This window comes from Cygnus olor, chromosome 4, assembly GCF_009769625.2.
Source record: "Cygnus olor isolate bCygOlo1 chromosome 4, bCygOlo1.pri.v2, whole genome shotgun sequence".
Lineage (NCBI taxonomy): Eukaryota > Metazoa > Chordata > Aves > Anseriformes > Anatidae > Cygnus > Cygnus olor.
The window spans coordinates 9,403,470-9,429,400 of record NC_049172.1 but is presented as its reverse complement, the minus strand read 5'-3'; the positions used below and the strand labels follow the sequence as shown (position 1 = coordinate 9,429,400).

At 43.3% G+C, this 25,931-nt stretch overlaps 1 protein-coding gene across 4 annotated transcripts in view; it reads left to right on the top strand.

Moving 5' to 3' along the window:
- LOC121069824 (melanopsin-like) overlaps nucleotides 1–20,173 on the top strand; it is a 60,517-nt gene extending 40,344 nt beyond the window's left edge. The window contains exons 1-5 of one of the 4 annotated variants that reach the window (XR_005819642.1): nucleotides 15,982–16,406; nucleotides 17,133–17,201; nucleotides 17,502–17,581; nucleotides 18,218–18,409; nucleotides 19,877–20,173. The gene's annotated coding sequence lies outside the window, so the exon portion shown is untranslated. Of the gene's footprint in view, nucleotides 16,407–17,132; nucleotides 17,202–17,501; nucleotides 17,874–18,217; nucleotides 18,410–19,876 lie in introns of those variants that run through there. The other 3 variants (XR_005819641.1, XR_005819639.1, XR_005819640.1) reach the window with 3 other exon arrangements.
- Nucleotides 20,174–25,931: the final 5,758 nt, after the last annotated feature.

Below are 25,931 nucleotides of genomic sequence, written 5' to 3'. Positions count from 1 at the left end.
CTCAGGGTGACATGTCCCAGCCCTGTCTTTCCACCTCAAGGGGCAAACCTGGTCCCCATGGAACAGTCTGAGACACATGATAGCAGATGCATGCAAAAATGGGAATTTTCAGAAATTTATACAGATATGTGCTAAATGTAGGTAGATTTTCATGAGGACAGCAGAAGATGTCTCCTGGGAGTTTCTCCTTGCCAAATTTCAGGTTCCTTTCCACTGTAAGCAGGTGGTAAAACTCTTCAAAGAAGCAGATGGATGTATTTAACGTTAACAACTAATTTTCCATGGGCGTGCTCTTGGAAACAAATGATCCCCATTTCCTGAGTTGGAGGGAAAAAAAAATCCAGCCTAGAGCAGCCTACAAGTGTGGAAAATGTGAGACTGAACACATTTGAATTTTGTCAATGTAAACCAAATGAAAACAAGAGCTTATAATGGAAATTGAGCCACCAGGGCTGCAGCAAAATGGCCAGCTCCATCTTTGTAGGAAGGGAGCTGGAGCCCAGATGGTCCTATCTGGTGAAAGCAATCCAAGTGTGATGAAGTGGTTGGTGGGTCCATCCTGAGTCCATTTCTGTTGGGTTATCCAAAGATGGGAGCAGAAAAAGACCTGGGTGTATTCATCTGTTGGATGCAGGCAGAAAAAGTCCTGCAGCAGAGGAGAATTTCCCAGCTGATGGTGGAAAGGAGCATTGTCATCCATTATAGATGAAACAACAATGATGTCTCATCTGGAGTACTCCACACATTTCTCACCGTTCGTGGTGAAAACAGAAAGAAATGAACTGGAGTATGTGGAGGAAAGGGGGTTGAGAAGTTTCTCCTATGGATGTACACTTTGTTTGTCTTGTTAAACCCAGCAGAAAAAGGCTGGGGGGAAAAGGCTGCCTTTAAACATGTCTGGGGAAGAAAATGGTCTCTTCAATCTAAGTGTCAATTTCAGCACAGGAATAAGTTAGAATTAGTTAACTGTGAAGTAGTGTATTCTGATGGCGTTTTAAGTGTTGGTTATTTTTTGTGCCCAGGACCTGTGTGTTGTGGGGTTATAAAAGAAATGACTCTTTTATACCACACCACAGCCTCATACCAGTCAGCAGTAGACCTAGCGGCAGCTACCTGTGGTCAGTCTCGGGCAGTCATTGCTTCAGCAGAGCAATAATAAACTTTTTAAAAGTCCAAATAGCTGCAGAAACAAAATCAGGTATTAAGAAAGTCTTGACAAGACTGATTTGCTGCCAGTTTTAAAAGGGATGGAGTGGTTTGGATGTCAGTACATGAGTGACTGGCAGGAGTGAGCACAAGGCAGAAGCCCCACTGGGGAGATGCAGCAAATGTCCTGACAAAATCCAGCCATCGAGCAAGTAGCTGCTTCTGATTTGCCAAGGGGAGACACTGCTGAATGACCAGCAGGCTCTGTCATCTGTTTTTTGCCAACTTTAGTGGAAAAATTGCCTGTCCCCTAAGGTATTTTGCAATGTGGAAATAAATTCAGCTTCAGCTGCCTGGAAGGGCCAAGCCTGCATTTTGTTCTTATTCCCTCCTCACCACCACTGCCTGAAAGCCACACACTCCAACTTCTGTGAGCTGAGCTGCTTTGGCCTTCTCCTCCTGGCCCCAGAGTCTGTTTACAATCGCAGTACAGCTGAAGACTTCATTTTTCAGCATTGGGGAATCCAGAAGAAGTGCCGAAACCCGTACAGCCCCTGTGGCTCGCTGCTGCATGCCTTGTCCCCCCAGCCTTTGGTCTACCAGGTGTACTGGTCTGCCAGGACACAGAAAATGGGCAAGTGAAAAGTGGTTTTTCCATGGTTTCACTGTCTTGCCTACTTTGGAAATTACTGTGTTTTTTTGTTTGTTTGTTTGTTTGTTTGTTTTTATTCTTTTCTTCCCTCCCTTCACCCCCTTTTCTTTTTTTGCTCGTGGATGCCTTGGCATATATCCCTTCTGGCATAGGATGTTTCCTCAGAAAGCCTTTGTTTCTGTGCTGCTCTGAATTTATTTTTTCCAGTGTGATGATTTTTCCTGGAACAGCTTCTGAGCCCTGCTGAAGGTGCCTGGTAGACAGGCTTTCACAGTCGGGTCTTCGTGCTGTACTCCAGTGCTGTTAACGCACCGAGGCACATGCTTTGGGGTGAAATTCTTCCTGTCCAGCAAGAATTAACAACTAAGATTTCCAGACGAGAAGCTCCCATGGCCGTGTTTCCATTTTGACCACAGTGCGGTTTCTAAAAGCATATAAGAGAAGGGTGGAAACAGGAAAACTGGGAGGGTGATTTCAAGCATCCCACTGAGCCTGCCTGTTTGAATCGTGCCTCTTCACATGCCGCCGATTCAGACAAGGCTGTTGTGTACTGCTGGCATGCTGCTGTTGCTAAAATACTGAAAACTCTGATAGCACAGGCTACAGGGATATCAGTGGGTTTAATAAGCCAAGAAAAAAAAAAAAGGAGAGAAAACCAGTTTGTGGGTGGGAAACAATGGGCATCTCAAGGCAAAGAGCAGATAGTAAAGAAGTCTCCATCTTGCTCCTCGAGTCCTGGCCTCCAGCAGCCACAGCCAAGCTCAAGATGGATGATCCCAAACACTCAGAAATGACACATTGAAATAATCATGATACTGGGTAAAAAGCAGAGGACTGCCACAATGAATTCTGTTTAGATAATTTTTGAGTCTTGACCTTTTCAAGCTTTGCTTTACAGCCAGAATAGACAGGAATGTGATTTTTTGCATTAAAAAAATAATGAAAAAAAATCATACAGACCAAGGGTCCATTTAAGTTAATGTCCTGGCCAGCAACAAGTGTCTAGGAAGAGAAGTATAGCATATACTAATAATTTCCTGCTTTACTCTCCCAGCCTTCAGCAATTCCATGCCAGAAATTGTATTTAATAAGCCTTCACAGACTTTTTCCTTCCATGGATTTATGGAATTGCTTCTGGGACTCATGTGAAAGCCTAACAACCACAACACCCCCCCAGGGCTCTGCAGTTTAATTAGGATTTCCATGAAGCAGAGCCTCCCTTGGCTTGTTTGGAGATAATGCCTTGTAATTGCATTTGGTGCCCTCCAGTTTTTGTAGGGTATGAGCTGGTGAATATATCCGTATCTCCACCGACGGTCTCCTCTGGTGTGTCCCCCCAAACCCAGGACTTCCATCCCATAGATAACAGCAGGAACCAGCAGTGCAGTAAGGCCACTAGATACCATGGGCAAAATGCAATACTGCTTTGGTTGCTCCTCCCCACAAGGAGCTCTGGGGTCTGTTGTCCTCATCCTTGCCGCCTCACGGCCCCCCTGGGCAGGCCATCGCCCTCTGCCTGCTCTTCCGATGGCATCAGGGAGGTGTGGGAAAGGGCCTGAGACACCTGGAGTGGAAACAGGCTGTGTTTGTAGTTAAAGGGTATCTGCAAAACATTTACAGGCTGTTTAAGCAGTTGGAAAGCCCTTTGGGGCTAACTTATCAACAGGCTGTCTCCCAGCTCTTCTGGGAAGGAGGAAAATGTAATTATCTTCATTTAACATCAGTAGAGGCTAGGACGTAGCATGAGCATGTGCCCGCGTGGTAGCAGCGTTGTGGCAGTCTCCTCCTCTCTCCAGTCCAAGCACAGACAGCAGGCCTTTCACTCCCCCTCATTGCAGCACGTGGATAAAATAACCAAAATACTTGGATTTCAACAGTAAGTATTACATCAAAAATACAGAGCAAACTCCTAGATCTGAACAACACAACAGCAGTGATACTGAATCTCATCTGGGACCTAAACTTTGCAACTTAATATTTCTGCCTGCATAGCACAGTGAATTTAAGTTATAGACTCAAGTAAACAGTCAGGATTGCCACTGAAATATATGGCTGGGACCCACTCTAAGACACATGACTAAAAAGCAGGCACTGGATCAATTATTATATTCACCCTTTATTCTAGTACGCTTCATGGATGTAAACTGAAATTAAAATAGAAATGGTATTTGTAAGGGCAGGGTTTCCAAGCCTTCTGTCCCCAAACATGTAACATTTTTTAATAATCAGTTTGGAAAAATTGTTGCCCACACTTCTATTCTAGCCTACAGGTAGTTTAATTTTTGCATAGTAACTGAAATTTATAGTCCCAGTTTTATAAAGCATTGGCAATGACAGAAAGAGTCCCAGAACCTTGTGACTCTGCTGTGTGGGATGTCCTGTTAAAAATCAATATTATTGTTATTTTGTCTCATAAAGGAAATGGCTGAGGGTGGCATAAGGACATGCAACATGCCTGCATAAATGTCTCGTAGTGACCTGGTGAAATACGAGAAACACTAATGTTCCCAGCGCCCATCCATCACTGCTGCTCACAGACAGGTGTAAAAGGAAAAGCTTTGGTCTATTTTTGGTGCAGCAAACAGAAAGTTAAATTAAAAAATAAAGTGTATAAAAGGTAAGCATTTCCAGTTTTTTTTTTCTTCTGTAGCCTGGGGTGACTGGAGTCACAGGGTGCCTTGGCAGGAGATATTTGCCATCCCGGAGCACTGAGAAGCGATGCTTTCTGAGGGCAGCCTCTGGACCACCCTGTCCAAGGTGTAACTCAGGTGAGTATATCTTCACCTTAGCGACTGCTGCAGCTTTGGGAGAGAGCAGCATTCCTTCCAGGTGGGTGACTGCTGCTTCCCCTGACTGCTGCTGCTCACGGGACCCACCCAAACACAAGGGGGTGAGTCGAGTCTTTTCCCCCACGGGCTGCAAGGAGAGGACGGCAGAGCAGAGGGAGGCACCTCTATTTTTAGCTGCCTGAGACACGCAGACCTCAGGGTGATGGGGAGCAGATAATTACATAATAAGTCATACTGGGATGTGCTATTTAAATCTGTCTGGTCTCCTCCTTATCTCAAGTGCTGTACTCACAGTTCCCACTCGGAGTGCTTGTAACCAAAATAACGCATTTTCCTGGAATTTGCTGCATGAAGTAATAGCCTATTTAACCAGCATCTCTTCATGCACTGTTCCTCCCTGGGTAATGTGTACAACTAGGGGCTACTGTGGTGGGGATATTGGCATTGCCAGGTTATTTGTATCCTGAAGAACAAAAGGGTGGGGTGAGCAAAAGCCTGCCACTGGGTGCTGGGGAAAGGGGTTGCTTTTGAGCAGGCTATTGGGATTGAAGTCTTTACTACATCCCACTGAACCTCTCTCCACACATAGCTCTTTGTGGCTGTCTCCACACCTATGACATGTCTTTCTCATGGGTCAAAATGCCTTTTCCCAGTTCCACCAGCAGCAAAAGAGGGGAGCAGTGGAAATAAAGCAGGTGTTTTATGGATAAAGGGCAAAGGAAGTTGTAAAGTCCTTCACTGGCATTATTCAGGGAAAGGCCACATATGCTGCTGCCATTTGAAGCAGTGATACCTTTTAAAACCATAAGCTTTTATCCTTTCGTTGCTCTAAAGCACTCAAAGGAAACATGCCCATTAAAAACAAGACACCAGTCTGCAGCTCCTGGGAACGTCCTGTGCCACGTGCCGGATGGGTGCTCTTGGATTTCAGGTGATGCAGGGGCTATATCCAGCTCCTGGGCACCCAAGTACATGGAGACACGTCTCAGCTCATTAACAACAAAGGGCTGAGCTCCTGCCATCCAAACTGGCTGGTAGTTTGGTAAGAATCCAGAAATGCTCACTGCAAAGGTTTCTATTGTTTTGTACACGAACCACAAGAAATTGGAAACAACAAAAAAAGAAGTGGATGAAAGGTCTCTCTATTTTTATGTACCAGTGTGAAAGTGTTGGGTATCTGCAGCAATATTTAGTCCAAAGGAATGTGAAATTGAATCTGCCTGACATAACGAGACAGCGTCTGGCAGAGCCTGATCCAGAGGAAAAGCAGCATCTCAAAAACTTAATTTTTAAGATGAATATGCAGTGGAACTAAAAGCTACACTATAGCTTTGGATCTGGAAGCACAGAGGTTTTAGAGGGAAAACAGAGCTGTTGGTGTTTTAAAGCATGAAATGTATAGACCATGAAGTGAGAGAGAAAATGTTAATGGTGTAAGCTGAAACTTGGCAGAGCTGCATAGACCAGAACAAGAAGTGGCAATGCAACAGCGAGGGAGCAAATGCAGAACAAAAGCAAGCTGAATGAAAACGCCACCATAAAGGATGGAAAGTTGCTTGCCTAAAACTGGTACAGCAGGTAAAGTTGTGAAATTTCTCACAGCTGTTTTCAGCTCTTGAGCCTTTTTTTTTTTTTTTTTTTTTTTTAACACTTCTGCCTTCTGCTACAGCCCCAACACCATGGCAGGTGTCCCCAGTTAGCATCAGGCAAGCAATAAAAGAGTGATTTCATTCCCCATTACAAACTGTGGCTGGTACTTCTGCAAAGGAGTGGTTAGAAGATACAGCTTTTAATAAGGTATTGTTTCATTTTATTTCTTATAAGAAATAACCTAGCAAGGAGTAAGTTATAGGAATGGGCTAGTGGTTGTCATATCCTTCAGTGGCCTGGGGCTGATGGCAAAGGGGAGGTTGGGGGTACAGGATCCCCTGCCATTCTCTTGCTTATGCAGGCTCTGCTTTGTGCTATGCTCTCTGTTTTTCTCCTCTGAGCATAATTTTGTTTCCCTGAGGCCCAGTATATTGTCCAAGAAGCATTTTAGCTGCTTTTATTAGCACTGAACGTACTGAAGAAATGCAGTGCTTTTCTATCACAGATGCTCACAAGCCACAGCTGCTAGGTCTGGACAAAACTTTAGCACTGCTTTCTAGTCCTTCCTACAGCTCTTGGTTCTTTGCTTCACCTGGACCTTTGTCTGCATCCAAATACCAAAAATGCTTGGTTTTTGCATGGAGTTCTTCTGAAAACTCCCTTATGGTGATAACTTTTGCTGAAACCAGCAGAAAAGATAGAACCGATTTCTACCAGCCTTGTTGCTACAAAGCATCTTGGGAGAAAACTATCATGAAATTGACTAAATCCCACAAATAAAGGAAAAATATTTTATTTTTTTACTGCTCTGGCTTTGAAAGTCTCCTTGTAGACTGCATAAAAGCAATCTGGGAAGCCAAATGAAGTCAGTATAAGTGAGTTGTACAAGCAGGTTAAGCTGTTAATGTCATGTTATGCGTTAGAGTAATTAACGTGCTTTGCCACTTCCAGTGCTGTTACCATATTACTGCTGGCGCAGAGCCATTGCTACCATTAACGTGTGGCTGCAACCTTGCCAATGAGAAGCGTACTGGCAGCAATGAGGAAAAGACAGAGAGCAGATAGGAGAGTGTCCTGTCTGTCTTTTTATGAATTTTGTCTGTTTGTCTGCTATCTAGAGCCAATTCTACAAAGCAGTAAAAATCCCAGTCCAACCAGGATTTGTGGCCACCCGTCATGCTGCTAGATGCTAATGGATGAGATAGCAGCAGGAGTTGCCATTAAAGCCATGGGTGTAGAAAATGTTACTGTTAGTAATAATTGCTTATTTTTTCCATTAATCACTTTTTGCATCTTTTCTGGGAGCAACTGCAGCTCATCATGAGTTTTGTTTAGTGATACAAAGGAGTTCATCGAGAGAAGAGTCATATGCTGGCTGAAGAGCAATTAGTCTTTTAAAAATAGATGTTTTTAGTGTGGTGCTTGTCACTATGTTCATAGTTACACGTGCTCTGACCTGCAGGAGAGCCAACAGTGGGTGTGTACCCTAAATGCAAAGTAAGCAAAAGTTGAAACTACATTGCTTGTTGATGGTTTTGCACTGTGCTCCTTCAGGATGACTTTTTTTTTTTTTGGCATAAGCTATTATTTAAGTGCATTGCCCGAAGAGAAGTGATGTTGCCTTGGGGAATTAGCAGAGCCCCCTTCTTTTCCATATTTAACTGGTAAAAACAGAAACGTTGCTCCAAGAGGGTCTCAGGATCCCATCTGTTACCCAAAGCTGAGAGATGGAGGAACTGGAGGTCAAAGTTTGAGTTCAGCTTCCTGTGAGAAAATAGAGCAGAGATTCCTTAAACATGTTAAAGCTATGCTTTGTATGGATTGTTTGTCTCCCAGCTCTCGTGAAATACTTCTGAAAGAAGTATTTACATCTTAAAAGCATTTGTCCTTGGTTTCCATGCTGCCTCACTGAAGGTATCAGAGTAAATTAAATCTATAACTTGGCACTTCTCCTTTTTTCATTTTTCCTCTTGCTGTTTTCCAACACTTTCAAAAACATAGCCAAATTTTGAAAAGCTGCAGTATAACAAAGCAAATTGATGGAAGAGAATCCTTGGGCCATGTAGCAGAGTGAAGGGGATGAGAAGGGGGAAAGGATGCAATAGAAAATCCAGACTTTTGTGTTTTGATGGAAAATAAAGCTGGAAAATCTTTTCAGAATAGTTTTCTATATTAAATTTTTGTGCAAAAATGGAATAAAAGTAAAAGCAGAAAAAAAATCTCTGACCAGATTTAGTCCTAGTCCATGAAATCTGTCCTCACGTTTGTCCAAAAGCAAATAGAAAGGCAGACTTAAATTATTGACAGCCTTGCATGATTCAAACAGCTGAACTATGTTGCCTGGTAACCTTTTTGAGTTATATTATATACAGCATTGAGTACTCAATACTCAAAATAGAGTGCAAAATTGAGTGGAAAAAAAAAAGCTGCAAAATGGCTATTTGCCTAACGGAAAAGAAAATGGAGAACACATAGACTAAATTAATAGGGGAAAAAATTAGACTGCTTCTTTCCTCTTTCTTCTACTGGCTTGGTTCCACGTACTTTGGTGGAGTTGTTCATGATTTATGTTGCCATGCAATGTATAGAGCTAGTAGTGTAGGACTAAGGTAAAGGAACAATGGGCATTTCAAGCCCACCAGACTGTTTGTGGGGGGAAAAGAGAGCTAAAACTGAACCCGAAGCTCTTCCCCCTTCCCTGTAAGGAAGAAATGAGGGGACACAGCGTTCCCTTTTCCCTCCTCTGCAATCTGAGAGGGAGATCCTGGAGTTGCTTCTCTTAGAAGGGCTCCAGGACACCTGGCTACAGGTAAGGTAGCTCTGAAAAGAGATTAATTTCATTTAAACAGCTAAAGTACAACAGCTACACAGGAGTCCTTAATTTTCATTTTCACATGTACAAATAAAGACAGAGCTTCACTCATTGGCTGTTAATTGGCACTGATGGGTAAACAAGAACGAACCCAGCCTGGCTAGGTCATTGGGGGCAGCTGTATTCATACTAATTTATTTATTTTTTCAGTTCACTTAATCTGGAAATCAGTGAGACATAATAAATAGAAAGCCATGAGGTTATCATTCACAGCAGCACGGTTGGTAGAGCTCTGCTTGAAATCAGGACTGTCAACCCCATGACATGGCCAGGCTGCAAGCACTCAGTCATCGCTTTGCTCAGGGTACAAAGGAGTGCTGAGAAATGACCAAAAGCTTTCCCAGAAATACGCTGCTCTGAGGATTTGTTTTTTAAGCAGAGGCTGGGCCAATGTGGTGCTCTGCCAGACTTGTACCTCTATGGAAATATCTGCGCTGACTGGCCTTCTGTGATGCATGTGGCTGGTCCTGTTTGTTTGGGCTGATGTCTGAGGATTAAGAGATTTGGGAAAACTCATTCAGTCTGTCATTCTTTCTTGCTCTTCTCAGTTGCTTTGGCTGGATTTTCACCTGCTTGAATTGGGGAGATGGACACACACTCATGACTCTTAGACCACACTCCTCACAAACTGCAAAATCTTCTGCTGTTCCCTTGACAGGAACTAGTAGGACTCCTGTACAAAGGGCTTGCATCTGATCCGCCTTTTTCCTTGCTCATTATATATCCACAGTCAGAAATCCATTTCTTCTAGTCATCTTTAGTGCAAGCCATTTTTGCACCTCTGGTGATTATCACTGTCAAATGTTTGGGTTTTAGCAAAAGTAGTCAACTTGAAAGTTGCATGAAATACTGTATCTAAGGCTGTGACTTGCTCTTTATGCAAGCAAACCTTCTTGCACAAGCATCCTCTAGGAGAATTGGTTATTGGGTGGTTATCAGCATTCACCAGCTGTGCAAGAAAAGTTTTTTTTTTTGACCTCCATGATAAAGTGTAATTCAAGGGCCTGGACTGAGTTTCTTGCTTCTCTGGGTATTGGGACAGCATTGCCTTCACTGTGTGCAAAATCAACATGCAAAACCAGGTCTCTCACTTCACAGGTTGCCCTACAGCATGCGGTTACCATTAACACAGTCTGTGCCACCTGTGATTCCCATGGGCACTTCTGTGTAGGTGGTAATGCTGCGCCAGCCTTTCTACTTGGGGCTTGATGTTTTCACAAGCTTGTGTTTGCTGGGCAGTCAGAAAAGCCTGTAACTGGTGGGGTCCTGTACTTGGTCAGCAAACAAATTGCATTTTAGTCTCCTCTCCCTTTGATTTCCCAGCAGGGCATTGATCCTGATACAGGCAGCTAAGTAATACGTTATTGAGACAGCTTCGCTGTGATTTGGAAAAACACTAGGTGTCATCAGTGAGGTTTTGATTCTTCCAGCAGTAACATCTGTGTGTGAGAACCCACAGCAATGCTGCTGATAGAAACGTTGACCGAGATCTTGGTGCATTTTTATAGCAAAGCCAGGAAGAGTTTCTGAAATGCCCATCCCAGACAAGTCTAGCCAAGAATTCAGGTTGTCCAGTAAAAACCATGTCAGGATTAAGTCTGTATTTTAAGTGCATATAAGGCTATTTTTAAAAAACTATTTTTATAAAGAATGAAAACACTAATATACCAAGTGAAATAGGATTTTTCCTTTATTTGTTTTTTAGTTATCAGTCAGATCTTGTTGGGGATTTGTTTGTTCTTTCCTCTCTGATCTCTCATCTCTGCAGGAATCTCTCTCTCTTGCAGTACTGTGTCCCTAGAAGAAAATGGGAATTATCATGTTGTTCAGAAACATTATTTTCTGTCACTGAGATGTGAACAGTGATGAACCTGCACAGTTCAGCCTCCTGGTCCCAGAGGAACCTTCTGCCCCCAAAGAGGGCAGAGAAGTCACTAAAAAAATAAAATAAGAGAGACAAATTCAAGGATTTGAAACTGCACCAATAAATTTCAAAGAGGTTAAAACTCCTCAGGCAGGAAAAAAAATCTCCTTTTGCCAGTGCACTCTCCTGCTGAGTCCTCCAAATCCCTGAGAAGAAAAACCTCTTTTTTTGACCAGAAAGGAGGAGGTTGTTTTTTTTTTTTCATTCTGGATAATGATCCTTTCTATTTTTCTCTCCCTTCTGGTCATTTTTGCTGCTAAGATTACAAGGATGGATGTGGCAGCCAGAGATAATTTTTTCTTTTTCTGGGGGGGGGGGGGGGGGGGGGGGGGAGAGTCATGTTATCTGTTTTCCACTTCTTTTCCAAAACATGTATGTATATTACTATCCTTAACATAAAATGAAAGGAATTTTCAGTACACTGTAGGTAGTTCTGATTCTTTTGTCTGCTTTTTGGGGAGCCACCCTCTGAATCTGAGCTGCTAAGGATGAGGGAGTTTGATCTGTTTGTGTTTAGGAATTAAACTTGCCACAGATGCTCCTAATCCTTCATTAAGTTCTTGCAGGTGTCAGGTGTATTGGTACTGGAGACTTCCTAATCTTGGCACCCATGCAGTCTAGCCATAGCTTAGGTTTAAAAACCTTCATAACATTGCATTGCTCAAGAAAGTGTGCACTCTGGGCTAAACAAAAACCCTTTTGCCTCCACTACTGGTTTTGGCAACATCTCAGACTGTACCCACATAAGGAGTGGGGCTTAAATGGTAGCATCTGTAAAACTAAAGCAAACTCTCTTCAGTGTCTCAAAAGTAAATGTGCAGCCCAGTCCAGTTTCTTTTAGCTGACTGGCATAAATCCTGGATTAGACAGTAAGAATACACTTAAACCATGAAAAAGCAAGAAGTCATTCAGGAAATTGTGCTACATAAGGAATTAGCTGTAAATAGAGGAGATGGCAGCATCCGTGGGAGAGAATGCTGAAATGCCACAAATAGAAATAGCCAAAATAAAGCTTAGAGAGTTGTAAATAATAAAATAGCTTTCTAGCATAGCTTTCTATCATGGTTAAGTGGAGAAGCAGTTTTGGGTTGACCTCATTAGCAAAAGGACCACCAAAAAATCAAAAGGAAAGGTGGGTAATGTTGTTCTCAAGATGAATGCAACAAATTACTGGGTTAATTTTGGGAGAAGGTCAACACATCTGGAGAAGAAGGCACTGGAAACAGTCATGTTTAGGAGTTTCTATCTTGTTCTCTGTTGTAGAGCTGGTTGTTTTTTCACTTCTTTTCCCACATTTCTATCTCTGTTTCAGCTCTCAAGATAGTCCTTAACTAAAAACATGCCTTGCAAACCACTCTTAAAACAAGAGATGTCCCCAAAATGTTTTGAACCTATGGTACATGCTAGTTAGGCCTTTTCTTAACCTCCTTTTTCTCCCTCAGATTTAGCTGGAATATCTTATTTATATATCTTTAAACTTCTGTAGCTCTCTATCTACTGGGATGACAGTTACCCAGCACCTAGGTGCCCCAGCTGAAGAGCAACAGGCAGTGAAGGGAAATCAACAAATTTGCCTACAAACCCCATGATGTCTTTCCCTCCAACACCATGCTCAGCATACTGGCAAGAGGCTTTGTTTTTTGATTCTCTTCTGCTTCCTCGTTATCAACCTGTCTTCCTTTTCCCTCCTATGTTTTTTCCTTCCTTGTTAGATCACTTCCTTTAACGTTAAAAAAATAACTAATTTAATAAATGAACAAACAAACAAAAAAAAAACTGTCAGGGTCCTCCTCTTTTCCTCCCATTTTCTATTAGGTAACCCCTACCTTTAAAGCAGGAGGTGTTTTTGTTCAGCCATTTGTCATTGTTCCTTTGTTCTGCTGAGTTATGCTCTGTCTGCTCCTTTAGGTGCAGCTTTAGTTCAATACTTTTTTCATTTTATATACCCCAGGAGACCCTGGGGCTGGTCCCTTCCAAACCTTTACATGTATACTTTTCTTTGCTCTTTGCTTTTGCTGTAAGCCTTGGTATTTATGGGCATACATATATGTGGCCTAAACATGACTTAGAGCAGAACTGAAAGATGAGGGTAAGCAAAGAGATGAAGAGCAAATACTCAGAGCCTAGGACGTTTTGCTTGAAGCACCAAGGGCCTTCAGCTAACTTTCTACTACAGCCTTTTCGTCACTTGGATAGGCTATTATTAGAATAAAGGTACTCAGTTTTGTGTCCGTTACAGACAGGCTGCTAATAAATCCTATTCTGTTCCATTTCTCCATAGAGCAATTTCACTTTTGAAACGTGGTTGTTGACTACATCTCTGGCAGTCTGAAGCGGGAGTAAAATGCTGCCCTTTTGCTGTGGGATCAGTTTGCATTTGCTGTGTGGTTGTGTCCAAACAAACGTGCAAGCAGCAAATGGAGACTCACACCCCCTGCCTGCACAGGAGCTTAGATCCAGAAGCAAAGCTCTTCTTGGTCTGTATATAAATAGAACTGTATGTAAAATCCCAATGCTGTTAGCTTACACAAATTGTGTATGCCAATCATTCTAAAAATTTTTTCCAAGCGAGCAAATCCACCGTAAATCTAAGAGATAATCAAATACAATGTCTTGTGGTCACTTTACACCTTTGGTGACCCCATCAAAGCATGCCAGTGCTTTGCCAAAATCCATGACTCTGTTTGCAAACTTTAGCTCTTCCAGAAAGTTTGTGCACCTGATGCAATGTTTCTTTATTAAAATTCCTGCTTGTTTTAGTCCCTTCTTCTAATTTTAGCTAGGGTCAAACTAGGTTTCTAGCTGTTGGAATAAAGCTTAACGTGAAGAAATATCACTACTGGAATGATACGCTGCCTGTCTTCTCCTTAGCTGGAGAAATCAATACTTCACAAAGATATGGGGAAGACAGAAAAGCCATAAGCTGGTGTTAGGCTGGTGTTATTGCTGGTGTTTTAAATCTTTCAGAGGTTAGAGTCTATGTTCAATGTGACAATTTTAAGACAGAGTGGAAATGTAAAATTATTCCAAGCCATTGCCATCTGAAAACAGCTGTTCTCCAAAACTGATTAATGCTTATAAAGTGTGTGTTTCTGGTAATGGATAAAATAGACTGTAGTTCTGCTGATGCCTGAAGTTTGAAAGATACCAAAGCACTTTACAATGTATTTGTCAGACTCTGTCTTGGGCTTCGTAATCTCTCTCCACTGAGGACTAATTGCAGTTTTCCACTGGGAAGCTGCAAGGTGATATGAAAAGAGGCAGTCCTGGTTCTGCTCACAAAGAGCAAACCAGCATCACAGCTGGCAGTACACACCAACTTTTTGTCCATCTCATCCCAACACAAAAATGAAGATCTTTAAAAGAGGAAAAACTCTCCCTAAAGCTAAAGGGACTATGCCATAGTTCACAAGCCACATCCATCCATGCAGAGGCTGGCCAGTGATCACCAAGGGCGTGGGCTGAAACAAACAGCACAAACTTTTTTCCAGGTTCAATAGTTTTTCTGATTGAGAATAGGGAGGTATTAGTAAGTTTGATGGGCCATGTTCATTTTATTTGGAGAAAACTCAAGTTGTTTCAGAATCTACACTTAAGTAGAAACATTTGTCTAGGGGTGGGAGGAGGATCTAATGATAAGCGAGTAGAGAGCTAAAAAAATTGATTTCTCCTCCAGTAAGCTAAGAGGCATTACAAAGCCTCATTCACCACTTTCCTATTCTGCACATACCACGTATCTTTAATAAACAGATCAAACACCATCCAAAAAATTCAGTGAGGTTCCCCTTTCCCAGCTGCTCTGAAGTCTGCTCCAGGATTTCAGTCCTCTGATTGCTGTGATGCTTCCAAAGCCCAGCCTTAATTTATTCCACACTCTCTCCTGGCCGAGACTATCCCCCCCAGCTATTTTTCAGCAAAAAGAAGAAAACAGATTTTCTGCATTAACACAGCCAAGGGAACATGTAATGTTTTCAGTTTCACAACTTCCCCCAAGGAACGCCATACCAAGACTTTCTGTAGCTCCATACCTCTCTTTTCAGTGCTGTTACAGACTCATGTGTTTCTTTGAAGTTTACCATTTGAGAGTTTCTTACCAACGTGCTTCCTAATCTCTTTTTTGTAGCCATCCTCATTTCCTGCAGTTTGTTTAATAGCTTCCCAAGCAGTGGTAGATCTGATACTTTCCTGAAGTGTGGGAAGATAAAATCTACTTAAGTTGCTGGACTACAGAAATTAACTCTCCTACCTCGAAGGGCTATGGGCTGAGTCCTACAGCACCTGTTTTTAGAAAATATGCTCCATTTTGTTCTCTCCTTCATTCACATCTGTATCTACCTCCTTTGTATCAAAAGCTTCTTTACAGTCCTCTCTATATCTGGGCTCTCAATAACTGTATGTTTGGCTTTTAAGTTCACATTTTTCCCACACCTGCATTTGCTCTTTATCAATCAGCCCTTATCAACATCATCTCCAATGACTAAATTAAATCCCTAGATTACTAGAGAAGCCCACAATTTTGGTAGCCACTGTTTGGCATGCCCACCTTGCCCAAGGCTGCTTTAGCCCCAAGAAGTGGCTCTGGTGACAAGAGCTGTCCCTGGTGGATAAGGACCTGCCACAGCCCCTGGATCCACAGTGGACGTACACAAGGATGAAGCATGCCTGAAAGAGCCTTTTTCCTTGGAAATAACTCATCATGTTAGCCAGAACATGCAAGTAGTGCAGATGCTTTACCCACATAGTCAGGAGGAGATCAGCGAGGCAGGGCGGGGGAAGTTATGCAAAAGCCTGGCCAGACAGACGCAAAAAACAAAGCCCCACACCCTCTGTCTGGTGATCCTGATGACTGAACTGCAGCGGAAATGTTTATTTGCCAAAAAGAGCATCTCTCCTCCATACATGGAGCTGTGAGCTCTCCCTGGTCTTTGTGGTCCTCCTGGGTGCTTGCGTCTACCATGACAGGAATGAGAGGGCAGTCTGAACTTGTCACTGGAATGAAATGCGAATTTCCTGCCATCGCTCATCCTTTACCTCTTCCTCTCTTACTAAACAGATAAGGACGTGGCTGGCTGGAGATTGGTTTGTTTGCTTTGTGAGCCCTTTCAAGCCCAGATCCCAAGGCTGCAGGGTTAGTTAGGGCTACAGGATAGAGCACATTGTTCTCTGCCATCAGGTCCTGATTTGTGCGAGAAGGAAAAAGTCATTCCTCGTGCTGGTTGTCCTCTTAGAAATAAAGCTTCTTAGAGGCATTTTGCAGAAGTTTTGGTGAGGCGTGGAAAATGTGCTGTTTTCACTCCTTACAATCAGATTCTCTCATCCTTTTTTTTTTTTTTTTTTAATATTTTTTTCCACTGGAATAAGCTATTTTGAAATAAATTTGATTAGACTTCTCCTAGTACATACTTTGCTTATGACATTTTAAAATACCTCATGGTATGTAATGTACTGTATGCACAATATACTATTTTCTTAAATCTATCATCAATTTTCTTTCTCTGCCCTTCCTGTCAGCTAAACAGAGAGAACTGAATCTCGATTTAAATTTCATGGGTGGAGAGGGAAGGAAGAGAGGAGGTGGAGGGGGAAGGAGCAGCAAATTATTTTGCGAAAGGTCTCTGGGCTGAAGCCATGCTTTTGTTTGAAAATGTAGATATATACGCAGTGACTGCTAATGTTGAATATAACATCATGGTAATAATCTATGAGAAAGCCTGCATTGTAGGTCATGATGAAAATATGAAATTTTAGAACGATGAGAAGCTCCTAGAGCATCCTTTGCAGCATGTTTGGTCCTGTGTCCATAGCCTGTGGGATGAGGGAAAACAGCCCATAGAGGCCAACCTGGTGATTCTTGCCTGTGCCTCTGTTTCCCCAGCAAACCATTATTAATTCACCTGTCATCTTACTGAGAACCAGGAACTGAGGTTAGGTTATCGCTGGTGCCCTGCCAGAGCTGGGCTGTGGGTGGGAGGACCAGGGGAGTAGCCTGCCTTGGAGAAGGCCAGGCACCACTTTGGGGTCGGTGTTGTGCCCCACAGGGGGAAACTTTCCAAGAAGGTTTTTCCCTGTTCTGCTAGGAGAGGTGGAAACGCTGCCCACAAAAGAGAAGCAAAACTATTTTTATAGCCACTTACTCTTGCGCTTCCCTGGATTTTTCAGATACTGCAACAATGAATGTGGTCATGTTTGGGAGCTACTCAGCTACTGCAGTGTTGCAAGCTATATGAGGTAATACAGAAATATTCCATTCATTTCCACGGACCAGCTCCTTGGCCCTTTTCCAGCAGCTCTGTAAACTTGTAAAACCGATGGATCAGTTTCCCAAGGGTCTTTATTACCAAGACTTCTGACTTCTCAGAAACTGAAACAGCCTTACAGACTATTGCAAGGATGCAGAATGGCTAAAATAAGCTTTCATTTGGTGTTCCCTAGGGTTTTGTGCCCATCTTCTTCTCCCAAAGTCCCTTTTATGTCGTGTTTAGCACAGAAGAATGGGATGCGACTCTTAGGGCTTATCTCTGTCAACAGGAAGAGGTCACTTCAGAATGAAGTTAAGTGCTACCGCTCCCTTCCTCAAGGGCAGAGAAGACTGGGACAGCTGAGCAGAGGTTGTGTGTTGGGTCAGTCTGACAAATCTGCAGCTTTGGGCTGATTGGGATCTGCTTCCAATGAGGGACGGTTAAATATGTGCACAATCCAGCTTCGAAATGTAATCCTGCATGTGACTTAAACTCTACAAAACACTGTTAATTTGAATTTTATCATGTAAAACCAGAACCAGTGCATGTCTCTCAGCTGTCCTGCTTTGCTATCCATGTCCCTCTGTGTCGTTCAGGCAACCGACTCCTGACTGAAGCAGCCTGCTGTTCAGCTGGCTGTGCAGGGCACAGACTGGTTTTGGTAGGTACATCACCGTTACAAATGGAATAGAGGACTCATTTTGCATTTGGAAAAAAAAATAAAAAAATAAAAGTTGTCAAGGTGATTCTGGTTTCTGAAAGACAAAATAATATTTGAACATATATATGATGTATTTATATATGAAATGTATATAACATGAGATATATGAAATGCACAATATACATATGATAAATTTATGTGTGTAATATATAATACTTTTATATATGAAACATAAATATACTGGTAAGGTTTTCCTTTTAACTAAAAAGGAAAAGAAAAAAAAACCACAGAACTGTCACTCATGAACGCCTCTGGATGATAAAAGCTGTCCCTTTCCCTTCCAGTTTCAAGCACGTAAATCGGAGGGGAGCAGAAGAACCACTTTGTTCCCCAGCCCTGCCCCCGGGTATATAAATAGCCGCCTGGGTGGCTGCTGGAGTGCCTCTCATTCCAGAGATCTTTGGCCACCCTATTATCAAAACAGAAAGACTGACTTCACTCCCACTCTCTGCCGACTGATATCATGCTGGAAACAGGTAAGGCGGCCGTGGCCATTGTCCTTGAATTGGCCACCTACTTCCAGAGGTCGAGCAAAGAGAAACGCGCTGCCAACATTCCTCCTTCACAAAATAAGCTGGTGCTTGACCGGTCTTGGCTGACAAATGCTCTCCAGAGAGATGCAGAGCAACCATCCCAGGCGGGCTAACAAGGGGTATCGAGCTACAGTGCTGGGGAAGATGCGAAATGCGAGACAAAGCCCAGTGCCAATTTTAAACTCCGGAGATGGAGCTGGGGAAGGTTTCCACTGGATGGTGAAAGGTCTGGGTCACCGACCAACGGTGACCCTGGGCAGCTGGGTAAGGACAGGGCTGTTGTCCCAGTCCTGGTGCCTGGGAGGCTGGCATTTACACCCGACACCATGATTCGGTGAAACCTTACTGTCAGCATCAAAATTTCCTGCCTGCTTCCTGCTTTCATCTTCTTAGGCATAATACGAGTTCAGAGGCAATAGGTGGTGGCTAAAACCTTTCACTTATCCCCCTCCCATTTTCACTTTATTTTTTCCTTCCTCCCACTTTGTTGTTTTAATTAGTCCCTAATATACGTTGATATCATGTCTCAGAGACACTGCAGCTACCCTCGTGTAAGCAGGGTCACGCATTCAACATGTATGCCGTGCCACAGATGATTGATGCCACCCTTCTGTCACTGTCAAGTTTCCTCTAAAACACGAGCTTAGAGGGTGAGGGGGTTGTATCCCTGTGCTTCGGAGAGTTGTTCTCATAGGAAGAGAAGGCAAGCACAGGCCGGTGCCTGGCTAATGTACCACAGACACCTCGTGCTCCTCCAAAGTGCTGTCAGCTCCTGGTTATCCCTGGATTGATGGTGCAGGCTGCAAGTCCCACCTGTAGCCACACAGATGCTGTGGGTTGCACAAGGCAGCTGCAGTAGGTCCGGCTTCACTTGCAGGTGTTTGAATTGCCCTTCCTCTACAGAAAACATTTTTCCATAGCTGGGGAAAAACATAGTAAATGTGCTCTTAGAGAGTCACCTAGGTTTCCACAATTTGGAGTTATCCATAATTGTGCCACCACCTCACTGATGGAAGCACAGAGAGAGATTTGCCTCTGAACAGCTTTATTTCTTTTCCTCATTCCTTAATCTATGTAAGCCTTCCTCTAACAAAACTTAAAAAAAAAAAAAGTCTACCACACTTTTTTCCCCATCTTTTTTTGGTTTCCTATCCTGTTTTATGACAAGCCACTGTTGACACCATTCTTTACTTCTGCTGCTTTGCCAACATTGGCAGCATAACATTTGGTATCCAGGAAGACATTATGAAATATCTTAACTTTTTAGTACTAGCACTGTTTCCTTCTTCATGCAGACCTCTGGGTGGGTTTTGACTCCGATGGCTCTGCTCTGAACTTCACTACAGACCATGCTAACAATACCTCTCTGCTTTTTTTTTTTTTTTTTTTTTTTTTTTTTTTTTTCTGAAGCATAGCTTATTGGGCTTGGCAAAGGCAGCTCTCATCAGACCAACCTCACAACTTTCTTACCAACTGCTGGCATAAACAAAAGAAATGTGTCCTCTCCCAGCTCTAGTGCAGCATCTGATGTCCTCCCCCAATTCTGACGGTGAAGACCATCATTTTTATGTAAGGTATGCAGGAAGACCACAGCAGGCAATACTGCGAAATAAAGGACCAGGCAGAAAGCAGTTGATGGAGTTTATATGCATTCATATATGTAAACTTATACAGATGCATGTATAGATAAATTAAAAGGTCTGGAAATCATTCTTGTTTAACGTTTTCATTAGTGAACTAGGCATAAAGGCTACAAGTTTGCTGGTGAAACTAGTGGATAGTGAAAAGTTGGGAGGCACTATCAGGAGGGTGGAAAACCCGAAAAATATTATGGGAAGAAAACAAACCAAATGAAATTAATTTCAGAAGCATAGATGGCTAAAGAATGCATATGGAGATTATCATCAATAATTGCTGTTAGTCTGAAAAAGCAGAAGCTGAGGATAGAAGAAAAGTGGGCATAAAATGAAGCAGGCAACCGCATGGTACCTCTGAAGCACTGGTATAATTTTCTCCAGACAAGGAAATATCCTGGAATACGTTGAACAAAATGTTTCCAGTGGACATATTAATTCTGTTACAGAAGACGACATTGGTAAGGTGTTCCCAGGATGCTATACATGATTCTGATGTCTCATGTTCAGGGAAAATACAAATCTGAGCAGGTGTAAAGAAAGGCTACTGAGATCACCAGGAGAGCCACTATCTTTCCTTACAAACAGAGGCGAGGCAAGCTCAACTCGCTTAGCCTAGGAAAATTAAGGTTGACAGGGGATACGATTTCCATCTAAAAATACGCAGGAGTGGAACCATGGAGAGGGAGAAGAACTATTTAAATTTGTCTGTGACTAAACTTACGCTGGAAATCAGATACAGGTTCCTGACCATTAAAACAAACAGAGGCAAGGACAGCCTTCCGATAGGAACAGCTGGGACCAAAAAAAAAAAAGCACTAACACTTTAAAGATGTAATTTTGGTAGGGAAGAAAATGCTATAGCACCTTGGGAGGGAGAGGCAGGGGCTCAATGATGCTTTGTGTTCATCTGATTCCTGCATCCACACGAGGAATGTGTAGGGAGATGACAGTCTCGACGGGCAGCTAGAGATGCAGGATGTCCCTTTGGTTGTCCCTTTGGTCCCTTCTGTTATTCTTCATTTATGTCCAGTGTTTCAGCCAAAAATATTGGCACAGTCCAGGTTTCATTTTTCTGTCTGTGACACCCAGTTCTACGCGGCAGCTAACCTTGCAAAACTGACAAGGAACAGGAGTTTTCACAAGCAGCAAGAGGGATATAAATCACTTTAACATAATTCACACAAATATGGTGCTGGTGAGTGTAAATTTGGTACAAATTCTTCAAATGTATAAATATGAATGTCTCTGTTTCTTTTTCTCTCCATTTTCCTTCATCAGTAAAGATTAGATGTCTTTTATTTACCGTGGGAATAGCTATTACTTGCTTTAATATTTTTTGTGGCCAGTGGCTAAAATAAGAGTTCCTTGACATGTTTTCAGGTCTCACTGCTCTCATGGTTATTTTATTTAATTTATTTATTTATTTTTCCCCAGAGAAATATAAGTTTAGAGGTGGTAGCAAAGGCCTAGAGAGGCTTCTCTAAATCCCCCCCCCCCTTTTTTTTTTTAATGGGTTTACCTAAATGGTTATAAGGGTTAGATCAGTCAGTGCAATAGGCAAGCTATGTTTAGTTAGTTAATTTCTGTACATTTGTAAATGCACTGTTGGACCTGATGATACACTCAAATTTCACCAGTTTGGACTACCTTGATATTTGTTTCAGTATAAAAAACAAACAAACAAACAAAAAAAACCACCATATAGAATCAGCTGCAGTGGTTTGACTGACTTACAATGACAGCCCCAAAGGGCATTTTCAGACCACCTCTGGCCAAACTGCATACGGATCTTGGGAAAAGGCTGCCTGTTGCTGTTGATGTCTGAAATAGTGGTGCTGGTGGGAAGAAAGGAGAAACGATGCCAGGGCTGAGGTGTGCCAGGCTGCTCCCCAGCTGCCAGGCAAAGCACTCGTCATGCTCCAGCTTGCACCCATCCCCTCCCTTGCAATACCTTACATAAAAGATTAGAGCCTGAGCTGCACCTCTTCTCCCATGGCATTAATTAATATAAATAACTGCACAGATCACTCTGAAGGGTTGGATGTTTACCTGCCAAGCCCTACATAATTGGTGATTGCGGTGGATGTCAAGCCTAGCTTTGAGACATCACTCAGCAAGCCCTTCCTGCGCAGCTGATGGACTGCAATTAAACCACACCAAGCCACGGATTCCTGCAGAAACCCTTCCCTGCCATTAAGGAAAAGGAAATTTAAAAGAGTGAAGAGGGTAGATGATTGAAGTAGCTGCTCCTGTAACATGCTACGCTGTGTCAAGAATGGGAAACATGAAGTCTGAGGGGTTTTTTCCATGCATTGGTGTTGTTTAAGGAACAGCAAGGGATATAACAGTCTGGGGTAGGGTAATCCGGTAGTTGAGATCTGCACAGGAATTTGGAAGAACTGGTTTCAATTCTTCATTTGAGAGCTGATTCCTTGCACATATAAATATTTATTGCCTGTGGACGCCAGATGTAAACGGTGGCAAATGCTTCACAGGGACCAGGGGTGGGTTGTGCGTAAATTGTCCACCTCATTGATTTTGTGATGATGTTATGCTTATTTTGGTGTGGGGAATTCTTTTTCTTTTTGATGTAAGAGAAGTTTGTGAAGAGTGTGATGATAGTGAAGTAAGAGTATATTGTGATTATTCCTAAATATGCTTTTCACAGAGGTGAGGGGTGGAATGTAGTGGGTTTATGTGGCAAGGTTTTGGTAGCAGGGGGACATAGGGGTGGCTTCTGTGAGAAGAATCTAGAAGCTGCCCCATGTTAGATAAGGGCCCTGCTGCTGACCAGAGCTGAGCCAATAAGTGATGATGTTTGCACCTCTGTGAGAGCAGATTTAAGAAAGGGAAAAAAAATGCTGCTACACAGCAGCTGGGAGAGAGAGAGAGGAGTGAGAAACAGCCCTGCAGCCCCCAATGTCAGTGCAGCAGGAGGGCAGGAGGTGCTCCAGGTGCTGGAGCAGCAGTTCCCCTGCGGCCTGTGGAGAGGCCCCTGGTGGAGCAGGCTGTCCCCTGCAGCCCATGGGTCCCACATGGAGCAGATCTCCATGCTGCAGCCCGTGGAGGAGCCCCCGGTGGAGCAGGTGGACCTGCTCTGATGGAGGCTGCAGCCTGTGGAGGACCCCCGTCGGAGCAGGCCCCAGGCTGGAGCTGCAGCCCATGGAGAGGAGCCCACACAGGAGCAGGGGGTCTGGGGGGAGCTGCTGCCCATGGGGGACCCGTGCTGGAGCAGTTTGTTCCTGATGAATGGACCCCATGGTATGGACCCATATCTGGAGCATTTCTCGAAGAGCTGCTGCCTGTGGGAAGTCCACACAGGACCAGTTCAGGAAGGACGAAGGATGGCATCCCGTGGGAGGGACCCCATGTGGAGCAAGGGCAAAGAGTGAGTGTGAAGGAGCTGTGGAGATGAAGCATCATGGATTGACCACAGCCCCATTCCCTGTTCCCTTGGGCCACTCAGGGGGAGGAGGTGCAACAGGGTGGGTGGGGGGAAGGCATTTTTGGTTTTTCTTTTGTTTCTCACTTCTCTAGCTTGTTAGTAATAGGCAATAAATCTTACTATCTCCCTACTCTGAGTCTGTTTTGCCTGTCACGATAATTGTTGAGAGATCTCCTCATCCTTATCTCAACCCTCGAGCCCTTTGTGTTCTATTTTTCTCCCCCTTTGAGGAGGGGGAGTGAGAGAGCGGTTGTGGTGGAGCTTGGCTGCCCACCCAAGTAAAACCACCACACAGAGCTGAGGATGAAGTAGGTTTCAGCCCCTAAAACAGCCCAGGTTTAACATGACAAGGATGTAATCTGGACTTCCTCAAAGGGCCCTTCGTGTTACCCAAAACAAAGAGATTGGGTTGGAGTGGCATTGATCCAGGCTAGCAGGGAAGAAATTTTTAACTTGTAGCACAGGCTGTGGCCTGCATGTAGGTGGCCCTTCCTATCCCTGGGATGGAGAAATAAAATAGGTTGGAGTAGCTTCCAGTTTCTGGATGAATGACCAAGCTTTGGATGTGCCTGTTCAGTCACTGCAAAGGAATCAGGTAATGACATACTTATTTCCTTTGTTTGCATGATTTACCAAATTTCAGGGGGATGCAGTGAATAAGGGCTATTTTATTAGCAGCTATCACTTTTTCTTTAAAAAGAAAAGCACTATTAAAAAAAATAAAGAAGGGTTGATAAGCTAAAATAAAGAAAAATTCAGGATGCAAAAAAAGACCATAAATCCGCTTATAGCAGTAAGAGCTTGAATAGCTATCTGTTTGAAGTGGGAAGAGTAATGTTGTTAACATTTCAATCTAATGAATGCCACGGGCTTAAAATTGGACTGAGCAGCACCATTATGAGTGAAACTGCTATAGAAATTGAAGCAGTAAGGTGAGAATATGCAGCCGGTGGAAAAAACGGGCTGAGGACAAGTCAGGGTGGACGGCACACCCAGAGGAAAAACAGGGGAGGAACAAATAAAAAAAGGTGAGAAGTGAGAGGAGAGATAAGGTAAACTTGACTGTGTTTGGTTTTTGTTTTGTTTTGTTTTTGACTAACAAAGCTGACACAAAGTGAATTGTGTGGGCTCAGCTGCTCAGTGCCTGCTCCTGCACAAGGAAACAAGTCTTCAGGGAGTTAGGGTGATCGACAGGATGCATGGGAGAGGATGTAATTCAGTGCTGGGTATCTCTGCAAACCAGGGACAGGAAAAAGAAAAAGAAAATAGAAAATAAGACAGAAAAATAAAAGTGTTTCTGTGATACCAGTTTGAGGCGGTTTAGGATTCACCACGACTGAAGCATAAAAGCTTGCCCTGTCAAAAAGCTGACTGCAGCCTCAGCTTCTCAGAAGCACTTAGAGCATGCCTAATGTATTTCATTGCTGGGCAGAGAGTTATCTTGGAATAAGCTCTTAGGCCAGGGATGATACTCGCATTCTGAATTCACATTTAGAGTGAATTAGTCCTAAGGAGAGGGTTACTTCACACTGGATCCAGCTGCACACTGACTACAACTTGCAGTAACGTTACCTCTGGAAGAAAAGCAAAAGTGAAAGTAGTAGTGCAGCACAAGCACAGCCTGCAGTTCTCTTGTCTCAGCACACAGAAAGCAAGTGTTAGATTAACTGCTGTTTAATTGAGAATTATTTCACTGTGAATTGTTAATCTGTTCATAATTTATGGTCTCTTTTTGCATTTATGAGTTCTTTTGTGTACTTCAGGACCGCAGGTGATGTTCTCCAGCAGGTTCTGCAGTACCCATTACCCAGCACCTAAGGCATTTCATTAGCATTTAAACAAGACTTAAGTGCCTGAGTAATTTTGAGATAGGCTGCATCTGCGTAGCTAGCTGACTACTGCATTTAATTAATTTCCAGACTTCTTCCTTCCTCATTCAGGGGGGAAAAAATACAAGCTCTGTCTGAAACACGGCGGCAGTAGGAAGAACAGGCAGGCTATGGTTCTGGCTGCTGCTGAGGTTTGTCCTCCATTTGCTGTCTCTCTTTTCACCATTCAGCCCTAATGAAAAGCTTTCTCAAAGAGGAGAATATTTGAAAACAGACCAAGAATGACAGGATCTCAAACTGCCTCTGGAGAGTGTGAGGGAAAACAGGCTCATTTGTCACAAGGGGATCAGGCTGTGGAGAAGTGGTGATGGCCCCAAAGACCATCAACTGGGAGCAATGCTGGCCAGGATGCGATGTAAGGGCACAACACAAGGTGGGCACGGTGGCACTAGGGATGCCCACCAGCCAAAGCCTCCCTGCGAGTTCCCCTTCAGTCTTGCTGAATTAGTCCTGAGATGGCCCGTCCCCACCTAGCTCAGGCAAGTGATTCATCC